Here is a 6121-nt window from a genome sequence, read left to right on the forward strand (position 1 = left end):
GTTGGGTAGGAGAGAGAAGCTGGCGCTTGGTGAGGAAAGGCAGGAGTTGTAGGTGGATACATTTTTCCAGGATTTTAGATATAGGGGAGCGAATGGCAAGAGGGCGGAAGTATGTGACTGAACAGTTTTTGCCACCTTTGTGGAGAGGTAGAATGTATGCAGAACACCAAAGTTTAGGTACGTAAGATTCAAGTAAAGACCCGTTGATTAGGATGCTGATGGGAAGAGCAACAGCATCGTAGGCAATTTTTAGGAAGGCAGATGGGATGTTATCTGGGGCATTAGAGCAGGGCTTTAATTTAAGAAGGTGTTTTTTTATTTGGTTGATAGATACAGGTTTTAGTCTGAAAGAGGGTGGTTGAGAACTGTCTGAGGAAGACTGAGTAGTGGCAGGATTATGATTGTTGGGAAAAGTTTTAGTTAGCTCGGCAATGGAGAAGGTGAAGGAGTTAAATAGAGAGGCTATTTCGAGGTCGGTTTTGCTGGTATCTGGACAGGGGTTGTTTTTAGTACCAGGTCTGAGGAGAGAGTTGATGGAATTCCAGAATTGTTTGGGGTTTCTAGCATGGTTTTCTTGAAGTTGAATGTAATAAGATTTTTTGTCTTTAATGATTTGTTTCTTGCAAAGGTTTCTTAGCTGCTTGTATTTAAGGAGTGATTTGGGTTGTTTATGTTTATTGTAGGTTTTCCAGGTTTTATCTCTAAGGAGCATTAACTTTTTAGTATCTTTGGTGAGCAAGGGGGAGGTTTTAGCTTTAAGTCTTATAGTTCTGGTAGGGGCTAGGGAGTTAAGGACTGTTAAGAATGTTGAATTGAAATAGAGGATGGCTTTGTCTAGTGGTAGAAGTTTTAAAGGGTTCCAATTGATTTGTTTAAGTGAGTCAGAGAAGGAAGTGGGGTTGAAGTTTGAGAGGTTTCGAGTGTGAGTGTAGAGGTGGGAGTGGGGGGGGGAGGAAGTAGCTCATATGGCAAATGCAGGGAGGTGATCTCCTAGAGGGTCTGAAGAGGTGTCAGATTTTATGACTTTGTTTGGATGAGATACGAGAATCCAATCGAGTATGTAGCCTGGAGGATTAGCTTTGTTAGGTCTGGTAATGGAGTTAATGAGTTGGGTGAAATTAAATAGGTTGATGGTGATTGAGGGATTTGGGTTTGAGATTTTGTTCCAGTCTATATTTACATCACCTAAAATAAAGGTTTCAATACTAATATTAGAGGAAGTCCAGGATAGGATGTCCTCCAGAGTATTAGTATTGTTGCCTGGCGGAATGTAAAGACAGATGATGCAGATACTTTTATGGTCATTCATTTTTAGTATGCCGATTACAAGTTCAGTGTTATTGAATGATGGGATAGGGTTTGGGTAGGGAGTAATGGACAGGAGGCTGGAGTAGATTAAAGCAACACCTCCACCTCTTTTATTAGGTCAGTCGGATCATAGAGAATGGAATCCTGGGGGTAGGAATTCTGAGTCATGAATGTGAGGTTTTAGCCAGGTTTCAGTGATGGCTGCTATATCAGGTGAGTTATGATAGAGCCAAGCATGGAAGTGGGATAGTTTATTTTTTAGGCTTTGGGCATTGATGGTAAGGAATTTGAGTTGTTTGCTAGAACATTTTTTGTGGTGATTAGGGGAGATTGTGGGCTGAAAGGTGGGGCCTGGGTTGGGGTGGATGTCTCTTGCTAAGTGAATGGATATGGGAAGAGTAGGGTTCTGAATAGTTTTATAATTGGAATGAGGTGGGTGGTGGAGATGTGGTTTGTATTTAAACCTGTTTGAGGTTGGAAAAAGCTTAGTTTTTCTGAAGAGTAATGGGTAGGAAGGAATTAAAGAAGCAGATATGTTGTGGTAGTGAGAGATAGGGTGATGTTGGGGAATAAATGGGGGAGGAATTAAGTGGATATGAGTATAGCAAGTGATGTGGTATAGGGGAATGAGTAGGAAAAGGAAGCAAAATGGTAGAATGAGTTTGGGAGGAAGGGGTAGTATGATGGAGTAGATAGAAAGGTAAGTAGAGGTATTTGGGAGGTTGAACAACAAATTAGGGGGGGTGGTTTTGGATAGGAAGGGGAGGGCTTAGGAGTTTGGATTGGTTGGAGGAAAAAGGGGTGGGAGAGATGGGGCAGAATAAAGCTAGATGTACTGGGGCGGGTGAGAATTGGGGGCAGGGTAGGGTAGTGGAGTGAGCCCGCAGGGCGAACGGAGTGGGTAGAGCCAGGAATGCAGGATGAGAGCAGATATGTATGCAGATATATGGTTTCTAGTCCCAACCTATCCAGTTCTGACAATAACTTATCCAATATTACCATGTCCAATTAATTTTCCACAACATGAAAGTAGACTTAAGGTTCTATTTGATTCTGGGTTTGTCCTACTCCCCTTTCCCTTAAAGACAGGTTTAATAAGTGCATGTCTCCAATCTTGAGGGATCTCCCCATATTTATATGTGAATAATAGATACAATGGTAGTGTAAGTTCTTGCTGAAGTGTTCTCAGGTCATTGTTACTAATTCTGTCTCCTCCCTGTGCTTTGTTTGGATCTGTTTTGTACAGTTCTTTTTCAATATAATCTAATTTGATTCCAGTATCTGGGGTTACCTGGATGTCACTAGGACAACTTATCACCCCTTTTGTGGAGCCAAACTGCTTTGCATAAGATTTTGTAATTATATCTATAATCTGTTATGTCTAAGAATAAATTTTAGAATCTGCACACAGTTTATCAATGTGTGTGTCTTTACTCCTTCGACATCTTATGTATCTATATAAAGGTTTCCTATTATGCTCAATATCTTTATATAAATTTTCTTCAAATTTTTCTTGATCTTGCCTCACACTATGCTTAATATGTTTGCCCAGCTTGTTTATTTCAGTTTTCAAAGTTGTGGTTTGACATCTCTTCCATTTTGTTATATTTTTGTGTCTAACCTTAATCATATATCTTGTTCTTAAGGAAATATATCCCCCTGATGATGTATGCCTAGATCCTGATGTTAAACATTTTTTGACTTTTTTGCACTCAAACAATTTCTCTTTTAAACTTTTTACATTCCATCTGCAGTTTTTCCACTGAACACCTCACTCCAGTTAGTTTTACATAATTACTGTTTTGCTTCCATATAATCTGTAATTAACCTTCTGTGCATTGGATTAGATTTCAATTTGGCAGAATTATCTAGTAACAAATTAACCTTAATAATCCATGATCACTACACACTAGTGGTGTAAAACTTGACTTGAAGTTACAGTAATTTCTTTGGGAACACAAACAATATCTAGTATGTTCCAACCTCTGGCAGGAGTTTTTACAATCTGAAGCAATTGCTGTTCCTGAATATACTCTGTGAATAATTTCCTTACTAACATTGTTGAATCAATATTATTCCAGTCGGTTTCTGGTAAAGTTACGTCCCCAGGTAATATTATTCTTCCCTCCTGTCTTTCGTGTAATGTATGAATTCCTCTAGGTCATTTGCACTTGACTTTTGTGGTCTATACACTCCAACAATTGTTATGTTTTCCAGGGTTGTCTTTACTGTCACAGTTACACAGTCTATAGTATTGATGTTATCACTGAACATGTAATAATCACAGGTCTCATAGCTATCTTTAATCCCTATCATAGCACCTACACCTGATTTTTTGTTAGAATGTCTGTTACAGTAAAACCATTTATATCCTGACAGAACTAGTTTTCAAAGGATGCCTTGCACTGTAGATTTTTGGCTATCATTCATAGAAAAAGCACCTATTCTAATTCCTTTTTGCACTTTAAAAGCTCTCACCCTAATTATCAAAAAAGATCAGTTGTAAAAGGGCAACTAGTGTGTGCTGCTAGAATGGTTATATTGGATGATGACTTTCAGAGTGAGCTGAAGGACATGTTCATTGTTAGAGGGTATCCATGTAGCCTTATAGATGATCTTATAGATGAGGTAACTAGAAAGAGAATTTATGGATTTTTTACCCCTATATTGGGAAGAAAAGCTGTAACTACTGTTGAAACTGCCTCCTCATATAATGATGAACAGTCTGATTTTATTTCTAGTTTTATTACTGCTTTTACTGCTGAGTATGCACTTATTAGAAGCATCATATACAAAAACTGGAGTATTATCGAGGAGGATGTTACCCTTAGGCAAATAGTGCAGCAAAAACCAAAAATAGTAGCAAAGAGAGCTAGTACTTTAAAAATCATTTTACAATATAAAGACGAGCACGTACATAGCAAAGTAATGGAAATGAGAAAATGCGGGATATGCAGGATTTGTAAACTAATTTTAGTGTGTCAGAGTTTTGATATTCAGGGTATCAAATATAATTTGAAAGGTACATATTATTGTAATTCAAAAGGGGTAGTATACCTTGACTTATGTCAGTTATGCATGGTATATTATATTGGTAAAACTAAAAGGTCTATTAGGGATCAAATTTGTGAGCATGAATATGCTATCAGGAAGCAGAAAACCACTAGTGCACTGGCCAAGCATGCCATGTCATATGAGGGCCACAACTTTATGTATTTAATAATTGAGCAGATTGCTGTAAGCTCAAGAGGTGGCCCATGGAGGTTACAGTTAGAAAAAAGATAATTAATATGGCAAATATTATTGAATGCTTATTTTTGGCCAGGTTTAAATGAGTAAAGTTCAGTAAATTGTCTTCTGAATTTAAATGCTCTAAAAAGGTAATTTTCTAGAAACCCTGAGTAGCTCAGTCAGTAGAGTATTAGGCTCTCAATCTGAAGGTCCAGGGTTCAATTCCCTGTTTGGGTGCCCTAATATATAATAGGAATAATCTTTCTAGGCTGTTTTATATGCTTCCAGTAGGACATTCTCCACAAAATTATTTATTAAATCAATGATTTTTAACAAATTATTTTTTTTATTTTCATTTATTTTCGTATATGAGTTTTGCTAGTATATAATGAATACATAAGTATAGTTTGGGTTTGTTGGCTTTATATCGAGCTGGGTAAGCAGTGCTTGTAATATGCCTGTATTCAAGATATAAGTTTTATTATACAAGATTAATGCATTTAGAATTTATATAAGCATAACTTTGAATCGTATTTGTAGTTTTATATGTTTCACAAAAAGTTTTAGGAAAAGTGTTACATTTTTATAGGTTCTATATTAAATTATGTGTTTTAAATTATGATTTATTACATCCTTTAAGCACTTTGGAGGGGGTGGTTTGTTTATGATGTAATTTATGAATATGTATGAATATTTATGATGCTGACGTCATTGATCATGTGTATGATGATGTTATTTTAACAGGACAGTTAGTAATGGCACTGTCTGATAAAGTTTTGGAATTGTACAAGACGAAAGCACTCTCTAGTTTGTTAATAAAATGGATTTTGCCTGTTTTCTCTACCACATCAAACAACACAATAATAAATATATATATTAGAATACACACTTAGATATATGTGTAATTAATTAAAATAACACAGAAACACAGATATATTAATTAATTAAGATTGACACAGAATAAACAAACTTAAGAAAAAATGTTTATAAAATGTACTTCAATGGCTTAAAGGAATAAAAACATGGATGTAGATCCTATTAACTCCAGGTTCCACTAACATATCTATTCCTTCACTTACATCATTTACCTTGTTGTTATTGCCTTTACAGTAATTGGCTGATGCTTAGCTTATTTTTAAAAATCAGTAAATTCATTGGCTTGCATTCCCTTTTTTTTTTTACAGTTTAACTCGCTCTACTGTATTTATTGAGTTAATTGCTTTGTCCTTATTTTGAAGAAGTTCTTGCTATCAATTAAAGAACAAAAGTGCTAAATACCAGATCTACCTCCTTGTGTTTATTCATTTAAGCCTTTGAAGTGCATTTTATATTAAAATTAGCCCATCTGTTCATAAAACTATAAAACTCTTAGAAATCTTATTGTTACTACTTCAAACATATACCATTTTCATGAGTATTAGCTTCCCAAATGAATTTCTATGCATATCAAAACTGATTTTTATCACCCTTGTTTAGAACATTCCACTAGTTTACCAGGTCTATTTCCATGCTTAATAGGTTATAAAATGCCAATAATCAAAATGTTGTAACTGTTCTGACTGATATCTTAAAACTCAGAAAC

General features: G+C 35.8%; 1 non-coding gene across 1 annotated transcript; it reads left to right on the plus strand.

Annotated features, from left to right (window-relative positions):
- The first annotated feature begins 4702 nt into the window (after positions 1–4702).
- On the plus strand, positions 4703–4776 carry TRNAE-CUC. Its single transcript has one exon. It is a non-coding gene; the product is annotated as a tRNA-Glu (tRNA).
- The last annotated feature ends 1345 nt before the right edge of the window (positions 4777–6121 follow it).

This window comes from Protopterus annectens, chromosome 13.part0, assembly GCF_019279795.1.
Source record: "Protopterus annectens isolate FY-2018-M chromosome 13.part0, PAN1.0, whole genome shotgun sequence".
Taxonomy (NCBI): domain Eukaryota; kingdom Metazoa; phylum Chordata; order Ceratodontiformes; family Protopteridae; genus Protopterus; species Protopterus annectens.